The sequence below is a fragment of the Castor canadensis genome, chromosome 10 (assembly GCF_047511655.1).
Source record: "Castor canadensis chromosome 10, mCasCan1.hap1v2, whole genome shotgun sequence".
Lineage (NCBI taxonomy): Eukaryota > Metazoa > Chordata > Mammalia > Rodentia > Castoridae > Castor > Castor canadensis.
The window spans coordinates 53,688,851-53,706,538 of record NC_133395.1 but is presented as its reverse complement, the minus strand read 5'-3'; the positions used below and the strand labels follow the sequence as shown (position 1 = coordinate 53,706,538).

Here is a 17,688-nt window from a genome sequence, read left to right as displayed (position 1 = left end):
AAGTATGATGTTGGCTATATGTTTGTCATATATAGCCTTTATAATGTTGAGGTACATTCCTTCTGTTCTTAGTTTTCTTAGAGCTTTTGTCAAGAAATGGTGTTGAATCTTATCAAAGGCTTTTTCTGCATTTATTGAGATGATCAAGTGGTTTTTGTCTTTGCTTCTATTAATGTGCTGTATTACATTTATTGATTTGCACATGTTGAACCACCCTTGCATCCCAGGGCAATGGTCCTGGACTTTTTTGGGGGGGAGATGCTTTATTGCTGCTTCAATTTCATTTCATGTTATAGATTTGTTTAGGTGGTTAATATCTTCTTGGTCTAGTTTTGGATGGTCATAAGTATCTAGAAATTTGTCCATTCTTTCAAGATTTTCAAATTTATTGGAATATAGGTTCTCAAAGTAGTCTCTCTGATGATTCCCTGGATATCCTTGGTGTTTATTGTTATCTCCCCATTTGAATTTCTGATTTTACTGATTTGGGTCTTTTCCCTCTTCATTTAAGTCAGATTTGCCAGAGGTTTGTCAATCTTGTTTGTTTTTTCAAAGAACCAGCTGTTTGTTTCGTTGATTCTTTGTTTGGATTTTTTGGTCCCTATTTCATTGATTTCAGCCATTATTTTTATATTTCTCCCCTTCTGCTTCATTTGAGTTTTGCTTGTTCTTGTTTTTCTAGAAGTTTGAGATGTAGCATTAGGCCACTTATTTGAGATCTCTCTGTCCTTTTAATATATGTACTAGTGGCTATAAACTTTCCTTTTAGGACTGCCTTTGCTGTGTCCCATAGGTTCTGGTAGGTCATGTCTTCATTTTCATTAACTTCCCAGAAACTTTTAATTTCCTCTTTCATTTAATCAATGACCCACTGATCATTGAATAATGTGTTGTTCAGCTTCCAATTGTTTGCATATTTTCTGCTGTTGTTTTTGTTGTTGAGTTCTAGTTTTAATGCATTGTGATCAGATAGAATGCATGGGATTATTTCTGTTTTCTTATACTTGCAGAGGCTTGCTTTATGCCCTAAGATATGATAAATTTTGGAGAAGGTTCTATGGGCTGCTGAGAAGAAAGTATACTGTGTGGGTGTTGGATGAAATATTCTGTAGACATCAGCTAGGTCCATTTGATCTGTGGTGTGATTTAATTCTAGAATTTCTTTATTGATTTTTTGATTGGATGACCTATATATTGGTGATAAGGATGTATTGAAGGCTCCCACTATCACTGTGTTGGAGTCTACATGTGCTTTTAAGTCCTTTAGAGTATGTTTGATGAAATTGGGTGCACTGACATTGGGTGCATATAGGTTGATAATTGTTATTTCCTTTTGGTGTATTTCCCCTTTCATTAGTATTAAGTGTCCTTCTTTGATCTTGTTTGATCAATGTAAGTTTGAGGTCTACTTTGTCTGATATAAGTATTGCTACTCCTGCTGGTTTTGTGGGGGACCATTAGCTTGGTAAATCTTCTTCTAGACTTTCACCCTAAGCCAGTGTTTGTTTCTGTCAATGAGATGGGTCTCCTGTAAACAACAGATTGTTGAATCTTACTTTTTAATCCAGTTTGCCAAACGATATCTTTTGATGGGGAAATTGAGTCCATTGACATTCAACGTTAATAATGACATGTATGTGGGGAATCCTGCCACTTAAGATATTTTTGTTGTTGTTGTTTAAGGATTTGATTGTGTGCAGCTGAATCAATGCTTCTCTCTGATTCCTTGTCTTTTCTCCTGTGGTTTGATACTACTCTTCCTCTCATGGTTCTGTTTGCTTTCATCTTCTGTGTGCAGAATTCCTTGGAGAACCTTTTGTTCTGGTGGCTTGGTGGTTGTATATTGTTTTAGTTTCTGCTTATCGTGGAAGATTTTATTGCCCCATGTATTTTGAATGATATTTTTGCTGGGTAGAGTATCTTAGGGTTGAAGTTATTTTTATTTAGTGCCCCAAATACCTCACTCCATGAACTTTAAGGTTTCCGTCGAGAAATCTGCAGTGATTTTGATGAGTTTATCTTCATATGTTATTTGTTTTTTCTCTCTTACAGACTTCAAGATTCTTTCTCTGGTGTCTATGTTTGTTGTTTTGATGAATTTTACGACATGGGGCGGTTCCATTTTGGTCAAGTCTATTTGGTGCCCTGTATCCAAATGGGTAAAACTTTCTTGAGATTTGTGAAATTTTCCACTATTATTTACTTATCCCTTTAGTTTGCACCTCTTCTCCTTCTTCAGTGCTCATGATTCTCAGTTTGGTCTTTTGATGGAGTCACCGAATTGTTGCATATTCCTTTCACAGCTCTTGAGTTGTTTGTCTAAGATTTCTTCTGCTTTTTCTTTAATTTCTATTTTACTTTTGAGCTCTGAGATTCTGTCTTCCACTTGTTCTAGTCTGCTGCAGTGGCCTTCCACTGTGTTTTTTGACTATAGCAACTTTTAATTTCCAGGATTTCTTTCTTTTGAGGTTTTCCCAATCTGTGATCAACTCTTCTTTTATATTTTGCCTGTTCCTCTTTAATCCACATATCTCCCTTTTTATAGTGTCCTTTGTTTCACTTTAGAGTTTGTTGAGGTCTTCCCTATGTTCACTTATTTGTTTCTGTGTCATCTCATGGTCTTTTTTTTTGATGTCTTGGAATTTACAAAAGTTCTTACAATATTTCAAGTGTATCATACTTAAATTCACCCCCTGCATCACTCTCCTTTAATTCCCCTTCCCCTCAATCCTGGAATAGTTTCAGTAGGTATCATTTTTCCATTTGCAGACATGTGTATACAGCTTTGCACTACATGTCTGATCTTGGAAAGTATTTTTTAAAGTTATTTATACTTGGTCAATTCTCAAAAAGGACTTTGCCTTGTGTTTATAATGTAGAACATGTAAAAGTAAAACCCATTATAAGTAGTAAGATCTACTAATTAAAGAAAAAGGGAGATACTGGCATCTTTAGTTAAACACTGTTTAAATATTTTTTGGAAAACAGGAACCAGAGGGATGAATGCAATATATGCTCTAGAATGTCAGTTCATCTCTAATATCTCAGTTTCAGTTACTCCTGCAGGGGGAGTTTGGGAAAAGAATGTTTTGAAGACATTGTGAAGTCATTATCTCATGGTCAGTCATGTCCCACTGACCTTCAGAGGCTGATCTTTCTCCACCATGCACACTTTGTAGAAGTTTGCATTATTCACTCTCCTTTTCCAGAATAGAAAGTGATGTTTAATCTCTAGAGCTTGCATCTACTTTCTTTGATATGATATTTTATTACAAGTGTCTGTTTACCAGCTTTTTGATTTGTCTAGAAGGGAGGTAGGATTTGAAGAAAAAATTGGGATGGGAGCTGTTTGCCACCTTTTCTATGTGTCCCTGCTTCCAGTGCTCTTTCCATATGTCATACAAGAATTGTCCCCTCCCTACTTCTCTGAGCATGGACTCTGGGTTTTTTTCTTCTGGCTTCAAATTAAGGATAGAAGTTTAACTGGAAAAAGGGGGAAAGATGACACATAAATAACTCATTATATATAAATCTTGATTTTGCATATGGACACACAGAAGAACTATAAGAGTCAGCAATAGGTAGAGAGAAACTTTTTACAGACCCAATAGCCAAGATTGGACTTTTACTTTCTTGTGTACAGCATATCAGTCATAACGATTTTGTCCAAGACCATAGTTTTCATGCTGTTCACTGCTCCCTGATCATCCAGCACAAGCAAACAATCTTCTGAAAATACTTCTCTCAGTTTGAAGGACAATTAATGAGAGATATCCCAGAAAGGTTATTATGCCTATTTTCTGGCCAGAGCCCTTTGAATCACCCAAAGGGAAGCTAAGTATTATTTTGACATTCATTATTGGCTGAACACCGACTATGTGTTTCTGAAGATAAGATTGGCAAACTGCTTCCACAGCCGGATCCACACAGCATGACATGTGCTTGTGAAAGAGACTCATCTGGTCTAAGTTCTCCTGCCCTTATAGCATGCAGAGTTCAGCTGGATTTCGAAGCTTGAGTAGTATTTCTATCCAAAGGCCATTAACTGTCCATAAGGCTCTAAAGTTATTATGATCTGTAATATTCCATTCATTCCTGGACTGTTGACTCATCATATGTTTAATTGCATAGTAACACAGGTCACAGCAGTTATTGTTTCATTTAGTAATTTAGATGAGGTTTGTTTAAGGCGAAGAATGTCAAATCACCAGGTCAGTGCAATATTTTTTTTAAAGAATGTTTTCAAAGAAAGATAAAGAAGAAAAGTATTCAAATCAAAATTTGTTTCACAATCATTAGGTTCTTTCCAGTGACTAATATTTGTTTTCCTTTTTTCTTCCTGGCTTTTTAAAATTTGTTTCTTTCTTTGCTTTTCCTCCCCTTTTATCCCAGTATGACTCCTGTTCTCCCTAGTGCTGAGGTTGGAATATTTAGGATACATGTCTCTAGTTTTCAGCAACTTTGCCATACCACATCTTGTCATTGGCCCATTTTGTTGAGCACTTTTACCCCACATCACATAAGCAAAGAGTAACTCAGAACAGGGAGAATTCTAGCTTGCTTCCTATTCTATTGTCTGGCTCCATCATTTTCCACCTTAAGCTGATGTTCAGCTCCATCATGTTGCTTTTATAGCAGCTGTTCAAACTTTAATGAGGACAATCAATGCTTGCTCTGCCTTTTTAAAAAACAGATTAGAACTCAGAAATTACAATGTCCAACAACTCTGACTGAGTAAACATATTTATATTAAAACTGAATTAAAAGCAGTATCTTACAAATTTAATATCTTAATTTACAGACAACCAAGGATCAAATGTCTCTGTTTGAATGTTATGCATCCTAAATTGCTATTCAGACATGGTGACCTTGCTTCAGCAAACAGCATTCAAGCTCATTTATTCATTTTACACCCCAAGGAGACAAGTTATAGTTTATTACCCATAGGGATGATCAGAATCAGGACAGTTCACTTTGCATCTGTTATTATAAGTCTTGTGAAGCCCAATCTTCCATGTTTGAAACAGGTACCATCATAACAATCTGTGGTATGGGAGCTTATTTTCCTCACTATATTTTTTGAATAAAAATCATAAGATAAAATGTTTGGTATGCTGACATTTCAGCATCACATACACCCTCATTGACTGATGGCTGTATCTCAATTGCAGTTGCTGTTTATTTCTATTCTTTTATTCCAAGACTGACAAAAAACAAGCTGAAGTATGGAAACTAAAATCAATTACAAAGTGTAGTAGCAGATAGGAATTTTCTGGACTTTAATGGAGCAAAATTATCCAGTAACGGCCACAATGAGGGGAGGCTACTGGTGCATGTCTAGTTTGTGATCACTTGCTTAATGAGTCCTCACACAGACAAGGTGAAACCCCATTCCTCTGTAAATTAAAGACTAAAGGACCTGAGTCACTGAATATGACGACAGTAGTGTCTGATTCCAGAGTGGCTGGAGAGAGCCACAGGTTTCTTGCACATTGTGAGGATTAAATACAAATCAGGACCCAAACACCACTAGTCAGAAAAATGTCCTTGCATGATACCTACTTTATTTGCACTGTGTAGAATATTTTACTGAAGCATAACTTAGCAGACATTATATGTATTGAAAACAAAAAGCCAGAAATTAACTCTTCATCACAGACTAGGGAATTAGGTAGGCTAGAACTTTGCATGCTCTTTCCTATGTTTGCATTCTTGTCTTTCTGACTTATACTGGCATTTTGTGACTCCCAGATTTTTCATGTTATCAAAGCAAGGACTCCTGCATCCTTAGCTACGCTTAAATATAAATGGATAAGAAGGGAAGGTCTTCAAGCTCTGAGAGAACAAGAAAAGACTACCAAGTCAGCTAGGTAGCCTCACTTCCTCCTCCTTCTGATGAGCAAGTGTGTTTCCAGACTTTATTATCCTTATTCTTCTATCTACAATAGCTAATTTCCACCTTTGATTATCTTTTTACTCTTATCTAAAAGGCCTTTTTCTTTTCCAATCCATTCAAGTGTTCTCATGCCATAAGGTATGGTCCTTTATATACTCTGCTGGTATCTACATTCAACCAGCCTTCATCAAATCCTCCTACCATCTGCTTCCTGAGAGATTCAACTTTCCTACCAATATACTTGCATTGTTACTAGCTTCCTGTGTTGAGAAGGACTTAGAGATTGTATGGGAAAGAACTGTGGTTGACAGGTTTCAGGGGCCACAGAACTGTGTTAGAAGAGACAGCAGTACTACTTGTATGAGTTATTACCTGTGTTGGTTAGTTTTCTGTTTCTATAAGAAAACAACTGGATATACAACATGAAATTAGGTTAAATGTTTCTTTTTGCTCTTGGTTTCAGACCATAGTTACTTGGTCTTGTTTTCAGCTGTGGCAGCACAGTACATCATATTAGGGACCATGTGGCAGAATATGCTGCTTCCTTTATTTTGGTAGCTGGGAGGAGAAGAGTGAGAGAGTAGGAGCCAGAAGCCAGGAGCCCAGCCTTCCCTCCAAGGGCATGACCCCAATGATGTAACTTTCTTCCACAAGACCCTACCTCTTAAAGGTTTACCATCTTCCAATAGCACCATAGACTGGCAACCAAGCATACAGAACTTTGGGGGATGTTTGAAATCCAAACATCACCCTGAATTATATACAGTCATGATTAAAGGAAAAGTTAAACAGTGCTCAACCATATGCTGTACATCTTGTCTTCTCTTTGCATCTTGACTCACTTTATCTCTGCCAACTCCCTATTCTGTTTCTTAAGTCAACTGAAATCTCTGAAGTTGGCAAAACATATATTTTATTTCTTTGTTTCCTCTCATGCCTTTCCTATTGGGCATTCTCTCAAACTATTAAGAATGGTGCACATGATAAAAGCTTTAGCACACAAGGGAGGGGTGAGGATAGGAAAGACACTTAAAAAACTAGCTAGCATTTGTTGCCCTTAATGCAGAGAAACTAAAGCAGATACCTTAAAGCAACTGAGGCCAATAGGAAAAGGGGACCAAGAACTAGAGAAAAGGTTAGATCAAAAAGAATTAACCTAGAAGGTAACACACACGCACAGGAAATCAATGTGAGTCAATGCCCTGTATAGCTATCCTTATCTCAACCAGCAAAAACCCTTGTTCCTTCCTATTATTGCTTATACTCTCTCTACAACAAAATTAGAAATAAGGGCAAAATAGTTTCTGCTGGGTATTGAGGGGGTGGGGGAGAGAGGGAGGGGGTGGAGTGAGTGGTAAGGGAGGGGGTGGGGGCAGGGGGGAGAAATGAACCAAGCCTTGTATGCACATATGAAAAAAAAAAAAAAAGAAGAATGGTGCTATGATTGTGGTTTAAATCTTGCTTACTCCATGACATATCACATAATAAATTTTTCTCTGCTTTCCTGTTCTCTGGACTGTGGAAAATGCCCTTCTTGTTCTAGTCTCTGCTTTCTTTTCTTACTCTATCCTATGCCATGGGTCTATGTGTTTCCAAGTCACATAATCTTGGAACTGAAATCTCTCCTCATTCCACTCTATTTCCAAACAATCCTTTGCCTATCATTTTGTAGAGAGAAAACTAAGACTCATAGAAGCTGTGACGTGCATATATATTGATTAGAGGGAACTAGGATCCAGCTCTCCTGATAAGTGCTTTTCCTTGTTTTTATACTAAATTGTGAAAACAGACCACTCACAACAATTAACAGAAAGTAATAACTGCAACAAATGATTGATCCCTCCAAAACTGGGATTTTTTCCCCCTCTTTTGGGGGGCAGGGATTTGGCAGTACAGCATTTCTGAATATCAATCTTCCATATGTTAATGTTTTACAAGTCAATTCTATTGTTTTACATGAACATAGATCTATTTTTATAGTGAATAATTCTTTTCTGCTCTTTGGATTTGCATACTAATTTCTTACCCAGCATTTTCCCTTTTCTCCATTCTTCCTTGCCCCCACCCTCCTTGCCTGTTAGTAAGATCTTCATGCTTATACCTGGTCTAACCCTGTTCCTCCTTCACTCTCACTGACCTTTTCTGATCCGATACCTTGGAATTCCCTAGTTCTCATTTCTGATGGTAAATGACTATATCAACTATCTGATATCCATGTTATAAATATTCATCAGATACTTTTTGAAGTTTTTGGTTAACTATTTGGCTATTGTTTTTCCCTAAATAGTGAATCGTAAACTTTCTGAGGTTAAGGATAATTTCTTTTCCATCTTTGAGAGACTCAAAATACCAAATATGTAACCTGCAAATAGTAGTACCCAGCAAATTCCTATTGAATTAGGAATAAATAAAAGGTTGAACTCCTTAAACAAGAACTCTTTGCTTCATAAATTTAAAGGAAGACTAAAACAATCTATTGCTGTTCAGTAAAAAGAATTTAGAAAAAATGTTTTAAAAATTAGTAAAAAGAATTAGCATTGTGTGAAAAGTAAAGGTATATCATGTGAATTTACTCTTATTTTATTTATTGATTTTCTTTTGCCAAGACAAATATACTTAACTTTGCAAATTCTGCTTGTTTTGGGATCATGAAGTTGCAAAATGCTCGAATGTTTTAAAAAGTGCGTTGGATTTTCTCATTCAGAAATGGTAACAAATTATTACAATTTGATAAATAATTATAGAGTAAAGGAAACCTCTGGTAGCAGAATTTACTTGGCCACAGTGCATCCACACATTGCACTTGGTGATTATCCAAGCTTCTAAATCTATGTGTTAATGAATTCAATATGTGCAATGGGGGAATAGGTAAAACCATAAAGCCTCAAAGCTTCAGCTCCTGTCAGCTTCCTTGGGGCAAGCAATCATATCAGTGACAGTTCTTGCTTCCTGGACAAAATATAAGCCATATTTTCTATTCATCTCTAATACTGCAACCAAGCAAAACTTTGAAGCTGCTTAAATTTAAATATATAGCAAAGTAGTAACTAAATTACTTAGTACAAGTAGTTTTTATGCAGAACAGACCCATGCAACAATTACTGAATCTCAGTCATTTCAAGGGAAGAAGGATCTAATGTCCAAGGTTAATCAATGTCTTGTCCAATGCTAATGTTCAAATGAGTGTATTATAAACTACATCAACATTATTTTCTGTTCAATGCTGGTTTGGGTTGGGGGTTAGACAATTGTTATTGTGGACACAGGACAATGATTTTGGAATCCTGTATTTCCTACTAGCTCTTCAAATCACTGTTTCTCAATCTCTTAGTAAGCCGAAAGGTTTAAAAGTTGCTGATTCAACATTGAACTGGAAACAAGGGGCTAGATCTACGGTACTTGAATTTTTAATGCTGCCACAGCAATAATCCTACTATATTTAGAAGTTTATTTTGGAGTAAGTTGCCAAACACTTCTGAGCTTTAGTTTCTTTGTAAGGCACTGAGAAAATAATATTTATAGAGTTTTTAAGAAAATGACATGTTGTAATATTTGTAAATCACTATTAAATGCTGATTGTATACTTTTCCATTACACATAGCTTGCATGTGACCTCCCAAGGTATATATACCCACACTGCATCAAAGTTCATACACCATCTCCTCAGGCTTTCTTATTTTTTGTTTATCCATATTTTATCCTTCATTTTGACTTTTTCATTTGTCTTTTTACTCATTAATGCATTCCATATTAATAAGAACATAATTCCTCCAACATCTTGCTTTATCTCTAAAAGCTAATAAATTGAAAGAGGCCTTATCATTAATGGAAATATTAGGAAAACAACAAAGTTGCCTACTGATAGCAATACTAAGAAAAATTTTAGTCTGGGGACAGAAACTAGGTAACCATTTAGAAACAGTTTCTTAACTAATTTGTACTCTAATAGTGATAGTTTCATAGATATAATGTGTTCTAAAGGGTATTCAGTAAAAACATCTTAGTATTTGCATTCTACTTGAATGTAAGGTTTACAAAAAGTTTTCCAGTCATTTCTCCTTATCAGTTTTGCTACTATTTCTCTGTTTCATAGGATTGCTTAAATAATGATAAAACCAGTACAATGGACTAATAAAGGAATCATTGTCATATCTTTTCTTAATAAGTATGAAAAGAAATTAACAGTTCATCAATGGAATTGTCTCAGATGAAGGTATTGTTTCTAAATAATTTTGTTAATTGATAATACATGGCTGGGGGCTGGTGGCCCACACCTGTAATTGTAGCTACTCAGGAGGCAGAGATCAGGATGATCACCATTCAAAGCCAGCCAGGGCAAATAGTTCGCAAGACCCTATCTTGAAAGTACCCATCACAAAAAGGGCTGGTGGAGTGACCCAAAGTGAAGGCCCTAGTTCAAAACCCAGCATTGCAAAAAATTTTAAAAAAGGAACAAAACGAACAGGAGCGGGGATGAAGCTCTGTGGTTGAGTGCTTGCGTAGCATGTAGGAGGCTCTGGGTTTGATCCCCAGTACCACAAAAAGGAAAAAAAATGCAAACAATTAGATAATACTTCCTAGTCCAATATCTAATTAGGAAATTATAAGACAGTGTCATAAACATTTATTTGCACTTGCCAGGCTATTCAAAATAGAATTGAATAAACTTTTTTTTTGATGTGCAAAGCTATTGTGTGTTTAGCTTAGTTGGTGGTCTTATGAAACAGCTTGAATGTTTAAGTTCAGAATTTCTTCCTATGTCATCAGTGGAAGAGTCATTAATCAAGTGTGACTTAAAGACGTGGAGATCAATCCTTAATATAGCCTTAAAGTAATGTATTTTCAATTAGTAAGGGATGTTAAAATTATTTATTGAAAAAAGTATTAAATCAGCATGGATTTCAAAAGTTGGATAACTCTTGCTTTAAACTTAAACTATTTGAGGAGAACTTGCATCTCTATAGCTCATACAAAGTAGTTAGTTCTCCTTAGGATGGCTTATGTCTAAACTGAGTTATTAATTGTAGCAATGAGAAGTTATTTGAAATGTGAAATCTAGTTCTGTTTTACTTTGGGGTTGGGGTGAAGTGAAGCAGACATGCCTTTGAAAGCTGCTTTAATTCCATACTTCCAGAAGAGTAAGGAAGGAACTTGTTCTGTCTATGTAGGATATCTTTACTTATGAAAAATTCAATATTAATAATTGTTTAACTTCAATGGCATCACTATGTTATAAGGATAGAACTTTCTCTGGAAAGGAAAATAGTTGTCACTGATAATTAATTATCTTATGAGTCTCTGATAATAGAAATTTATAGTTAACTATTTACCTGAATACACACACACACACACTCCAATTCACACTTTAGCCATTGGATAGAGCAATTTTCTCACGTAAGTTTTCAAGTGCTGTAGGATTCAACTGTTCAAATTCTCTGTTGGTACACAGTGTTCTCTCCTATACTTTTTGCAAGTCTTTTACTCTATTATGTTGTTCAATGCTGATCCTTCAGTATAGGAGGCTAAAAAATGTATCAGGAAATTAATATTACATTGCCAAAAAAGGAAAACAAGATCAGCATGCAAGTTTCTCTTGGGGAAAGAGTTCCATATACTATTTGTTGTCAGGCAAGTTAGATGTGATGAAAAATAAATAAATTAAAAAAATAAATGGGTACACTCATCTAAGTTCCCATTCAGATTTTCTCTGATTTCCTTGTGTTTTGAGGTCTGCATTTGAAAGCTCCATTTATCATTATAGACAAGGCTAAATCCTGTGATGATAAGGAAACCTCAGTATCTCAGTGGTTTAAGTTAGCAGTCATTAAACAAGGGTGCATTTGTCAAATCTCAACCACCACCTGCTTAAACAAATAACATTCTATTGTGTCATAGTCATATTCATTCATTTGTGTTTTCTCTATGGTTGCTTTCTTACTATGATGGTAGAATTGAGTAGTTGAAACAGAGACCTCATGGACTATAAGCTTAAAATGTTAATTTCCATTTTACAGGATGATTTTTCTGACTGAGCACATAAAGTATAAATTTCATTTCATGCTTGTGTCTCCACTATGTTTCAAAACATTCTCTTCAGAGAAGATAATTTCCAAGCATTTGACAGGGATAACTTGCTTCCATCTGAAGACTCCATTGTATCAGTATGAGGCTGTCACTGTCACCCCAGAACTGGAGAATCTCACAGCAGTTCTCAAATGCTTTATCCTAGAAGAGATTGGGTGATGGCCAACCCAAAAGGCTACAAAAGTGGAGACGATCTTGGTAATGTGAAAGAGAGCATGGATATTTGACCCACAGAAGACCTGGATATATCAGTCATCAGCATATAAATAATATTTAAAGCCCAGAGCCTGGATTAACTCACCAAAGGAAAGAGTTTTGAGAGAAAATGTTCAAAGACTGTCTTAGGGCATATCTAAACAGCACTAAGAGCTCAGAAAGAAGATGAAGAGCTAGCAAGGAGAAGGAAGTGAAACAACAAGGAAGGGAGGTAAAAAACCAGCTTCTCATGGCTGTCTTGGATTCCAAGTGAAGGAAGTACACAAAAATAGAAGTATAGGTCAAATACTGATGATAGGCTAAGGAGGAGGAAGGCTGGGGTTGAATATTAGATTTAAGAAAATGATTGCTAACCTCGATAATGGCTATTCAATTAGTCTTGTGACTTAAATGCCTGACTGTAGTGAATTTAAGTGTTTGGAAACATGGTATTAGAGGCAGGAAAAATCAACACATATTTTAAGGAATTATGCTATGAGGAAAATAAAACAGGCTTCATGGTGTGTTTTAAATTAGATGAAAAGGTTCATGTCTATACTTTGAATGAAATTATTCAGTGTGGAGAAGAAAATGTTGGAAGCATGAGAAATGGTCATTGCAAAGTCATTGAGTAGAGTCATTAAAGAAATCAGGTGGACAAACAGAGAGGGGCTGCTCTTAGTAGGACCATGAATGATACTCAACAGAAATTAATTAACTCTCTGGCTAATCTCTTTCCTACAAAGAATACACTTCTTAACCCAACATTTAGAAATCAATGTTTTTTCTTTTAAGCAAAGTTAATTCAAACGTATTCCCCTTATTCTGAAACATTTTGAGGTAAAGCACCTCCAATTAGGTCAAGAGCTTTCTCACTTTTAAACATGAATGTTTTAACCCTGGTAACACTTAGTAATTAGTAAAACACTGGCTGGCTTTCTTTTAATTACTATAATTCTAATACTATCCCCATGGTGCTAGGATGGCCAGATGTTCGTCTTTTATTTTACAGTAATTGTGTAACTGAAGTTCTACAGAAGCTTCAAGTTATTTTTCCATGGAAAGTAGCTTTTTTCATGGGAACTCTAAAATTTGAAGTGAAAACTACATATTCTTTCTCTAAATGCTATTTAATTTTTCAAATATCAATGCTCATTTACCATATTCAATTCAAACTATAATATTTTTACTTTAAATATAAAAACATGCTTTTCATAACAAAGAAATAAAGGTAAAATTAAGTCAATGATGACACATAGTTCTGATTATACCTAGTTTCTACCATATGTTAATGTGTGTTTTAATTGTGACTCAAACATAGAGTAGTATTCAACATTCTTCTTTTAGTTAGCGTGTTACTTTCCTATTTAAAAGGGACCTTTTTGCCAGAGATACAAGAGTTGACATGAATCCCCTAAGTTTCATTACCTTTTTTCTTGCCCTTTTTTTAAAAACAGCTTGCACATCTCCAGCATTGCATAAAATACCCATTTGTAATTATGCTTAACCTTTCCAAAGCCTCTGGGTATACTGTGCTCATTAATCTTTAACTTGACAAGCCTTGGGGGCTGTGAAATTGGTACGTCCATGTATTAGAGACACAGAGACCATAGACTAGAGGTACAAAAGGGGTAATTAAGAGGAGGTAAGAAAAGACATAGAACAAAACTAGAGGGATATGATTATTTTATGGTGTCAGCCAACAGCATGGACAATAGAATACAAATTATTATAGACAGAGTTCAGAAAATAAATGAAGCTATACATTTTTAGAATAAAACCAATTTAATCATAACTTATCCTACTCAAGTTCAAATAATTTGTACCAAATTGATCAAAAACAAAGATTTACAAGTATAATTGTGAAAGCAATTGCCTGTGTTTTTACAAAACATTCCCATATGCACTTCTCTGTTGTGTGAAAATATAACAAAGAACATATTTTAAGTAAAACTAACATTGTTGTTTCCTCAATAGTTATTTTTTGAGTGATGAAGGAAGTACCATGGTCAGATGGTACTCATTTTTGTAGTTGTGCTTGAGAATTAACATAAGTAAGATGTAGATTTCTTCTTCATGATATGATTTCTTATGTACAAAATTCTGCCTAGACATTTTTATTTTACTGTTGAAGATTTGCACATAAATTTATACAATTATAAATAACAAAATACTGTGCTTAAAAAGACAAAATTTCATAAATTTATAATTCTTTTTCTTAGTGGAGCAAGGGTTTGAACTCAGAGCTTCATGCTCACAAGGCAGGCACTCTACTGCTTGAGCTGTACCTTAGGCCAATTTGCTCTGGTTATTTTGGAGACAGGGTCTGGTCTGGCCTTGAACCAAGACACTCCCAATCTCAGTCTCCTAAGTAGGTAAGGTTACAGGTGTGAGACACTGGTACTCAGCTTGATCTTTTAAAAAATTTAAATAATATTCTTCAGAGTATGGAGAGTCACTTTATGATTAATTCTTTATAAACGCTCTTATATGATGAAAAGGAAATTGAGAAATGTCTTCATGCCTTTCTTTTAAACCATAAAACAGTGTAAGTCAATTTTGTTGTCACCTCATACTTGGATTTAGTTGTATTTCAAATAACAAATGAGTTGCTAAAATAAAGAGCTTGTAAAATATAGTAAATTAAATTAGACCTTTTTTCCTCATGTCACAGTCCAAAGGGTGTACAAGCTCTGAGTGATAGCAGGACAGCTCTGCCAACTTCAACCAGTTGCTCCAGCTATCTCCACTTCTCACCCAGGGAGTCCTGCGCAAGCTCCTTCAAGATATCTGGGGTTCCCACTCACTTCTTTTGCTCACATCTTATTGGCCTAAATGTAGGCACATGGGTTAAATCAAAGTCTGAGGACTAAGCAATATACCATCTAAATATCCAACCAAAATCTGGGGACATCTCTTTCCTGAAAAGGAAAGTAGGCTGGATATACCTGAAAAGTCTTGTCTGAACTTTATTTCAATCTTTGAGAATCTAGTAAAATTAAATAAAAAAAGTATACACATGACTGCACACATGCAAATAAACCTGGTTGAGCATATGAAGGTATGTGTTATAGTTTTTATAAAGTGTATCTGTGTTTGTCTTCTACTGTCCATGTATGCATGGTAATTAAGTATTTAGATTATTTAAATTAATAAACATGATTTTAGAGCATTTTCATGTTCTCAGTGCAGTTGAGTGCAAGTTACAGAGATCTTACATATCCCCTGCCTCCATTAACAGCATCTTCCACCAGAGTAGGATGTTTCTTACAAGTTATGAATTTATGTTGACATGTCATTATCACCCAGATCTTCAGTTCACATTAGGGTTCACTCAGCAGTGTTATATTCCATGGATTTAGAAAAATATTTAATGATATGCCTCCACCATTATAGTGCTAAACTAAAGGACTAAAATTCCTCCGTGCTGCTCCTGCTTATCCCTCTTTACCCCAGAAAACCTGTCACTGTCTCCATAGTTGGTCTTTTTCCAGAATGCCTTATAGTAGCAGTCATACAGTTTGTAGGTTTTTAGATTTTTTTCTTTTGCTTAGTAATGTGCATTTAAAATTCATCCATATACTTTTATGGCTTGATCACTTGTTTCTTTACAGATGAATAACTATTCCATGTGCAGATGTAATATGATTATCCATTCATCTACTGGAGGACAGCTTAGTTAATTTATAATATTTATGGAATTATAATATTTCATTTTATAAACTCACCTAACAAAACAAACAACTGGCTTAAGATAACCTCATGAAGAAAATTTCAAGTATTAGTAAGGAACTGCTAAAGAAATGGCATAACTGATGCTTCTTTTGCTTATGGTATGAATTACTTTAAGTTATATTATATGAATAAAGTAATTTTTATCCTCAGAGCTGGTAACTTACTAAAATTTTGAAATTTAAAGTTATTAAGAATGTGTTTGAAAATATGGATGTCTATGTAATGCCATTATATATGAACCAATGTGCATATTACATCTTGAGATTTTAGCTAATTATAGTTCTATGTGCATGGAATTGTGAATATATATCTGTACAATTTTTTTATAATTAAGGTGAAGAACAAATAAATTAGAAACTACAAGTGCAGATTTCATGTAGGATATTTTTATTTCCATTCTTATTTTTGTTCAGCTTATGAAGCCATTGATATTTATTTATGAATGTTTCATTGTTGGGACATAGCCCAAATACAAAAATCAATTATCTAGTAGCAAATTTTCTCACATATGCTTCCCAAATAATTGCAGGGAAAAATGAACACCAAAACATACAATGACTAAAACAGAATGAAGTTTTGGAGAGAAGGTTACATCTTCTATGTGCATTCTTCTTTTAGTACCGTTAGCTTATGGAAATTCTACCTTCGTCTATAATGTCTTCTACAGTTGCTTCTACAGATGTTTCTATGGGCACATGGAAGCGGGAAATGTCATGGTAAGTGGATGTAGAACTGTATAATCCAAATCTTGAAGTAGAACATTTCATGTTCATTGTATCCCATTGAGTAGAACTCAAGTCCTTTGGCCACACAACTTCAAAGGAGTTGGAAAATACACTCTGAGAACCCAGGAAGAACAGGAATGGGTATTAGTTAATTGTTTGCATTATTGGCCATAAAATGTACTCTCAGCTTATATTTAAGTAAATATCATGGAAATTGTTTAATAACTAAGTGCAGGGAGCTAAACTTAGTGACAAAGAAGAGCTGCTGTGCAGAGCAGGTGTGTTTTGTAATGAATGGTATACCTTCCTTCCAACATAGTGTTGAAACGCAAATCACAAAGATGTGAGTTACTTATACCAAGTCCTTTGTGAGAATTCAGAAGAGCTGAGGTATTCAAATACATTGATTAATAGCTCCATACCTTTGTTAATTTTCAAATATAAGCTTGGCACTTTCCAGCAAGGTGTAAAGGGAGTTTGTTGTGTGTAGTTACAGCCACTTCACTCAACTGGAATAAATCGTAGATGCACAGAATTCTTTTGCATTTCAATAGCACTATGCATGTAGGAACTAGTTCTTAAAACAATCTCTGTAAGCTAACAGGACCAGTAAAAATGTTTAGTATCTTACAGTCAATAGGGATGTTTAACAGACACTGCAAATATTTTAAAGAATTTACTTTTTTTTTTAACATAGCAGTACATGACCAAAAGGACAATTTCTATTGAGTAATGTACATTCTGCTTGCTTTTATCAAAGTTTATAATTATAGATACAGTTAGAATTAAGTGTTTTAAAATGGTGGCTTTGTAACTATCTGACAAAGATTTGGCTAAGTAATAGGATAATGTGAAATGTGAAAGTGTTCAAATTGGCATTTAATTTTTATACCACTTGAAACGCCTCATAACCAGTCTAAATGAGTTAACACAAATTGAATACATCAAGGTTAAACTTTGTATCTTTGTTTTAGTAGTTTTCTGTTATAACAATACCATGTATTATGAATCAAAAATAATTTTGAAGAAAAAAGAACTCGGAAAAAGAAATAA

At 34.9% G+C, this 17,688-nt stretch overlaps 1 long non-coding RNA gene across 1 annotated transcript in view; it reads left to right on the top strand.

Annotated features, from left to right (window-relative positions):
* Positions 1 to 10,189, top strand: part of LOC141411597 (uncharacterized) — a 29,004-nt gene extending 18,815 nt beyond the window's left edge. Inside the window, exon 4 of the long non-coding RNA XR_012436437.1 lies at positions 9,990 to 10,189. This is a non-coding gene — a long non-coding RNA (uncharacterized lncRNA). The remainder of the gene's footprint in view (positions 1 to 9,989) is intronic.
* The last annotated feature ends 7,499 nt before the right edge of the window (positions 10,190 to 17,688 follow it).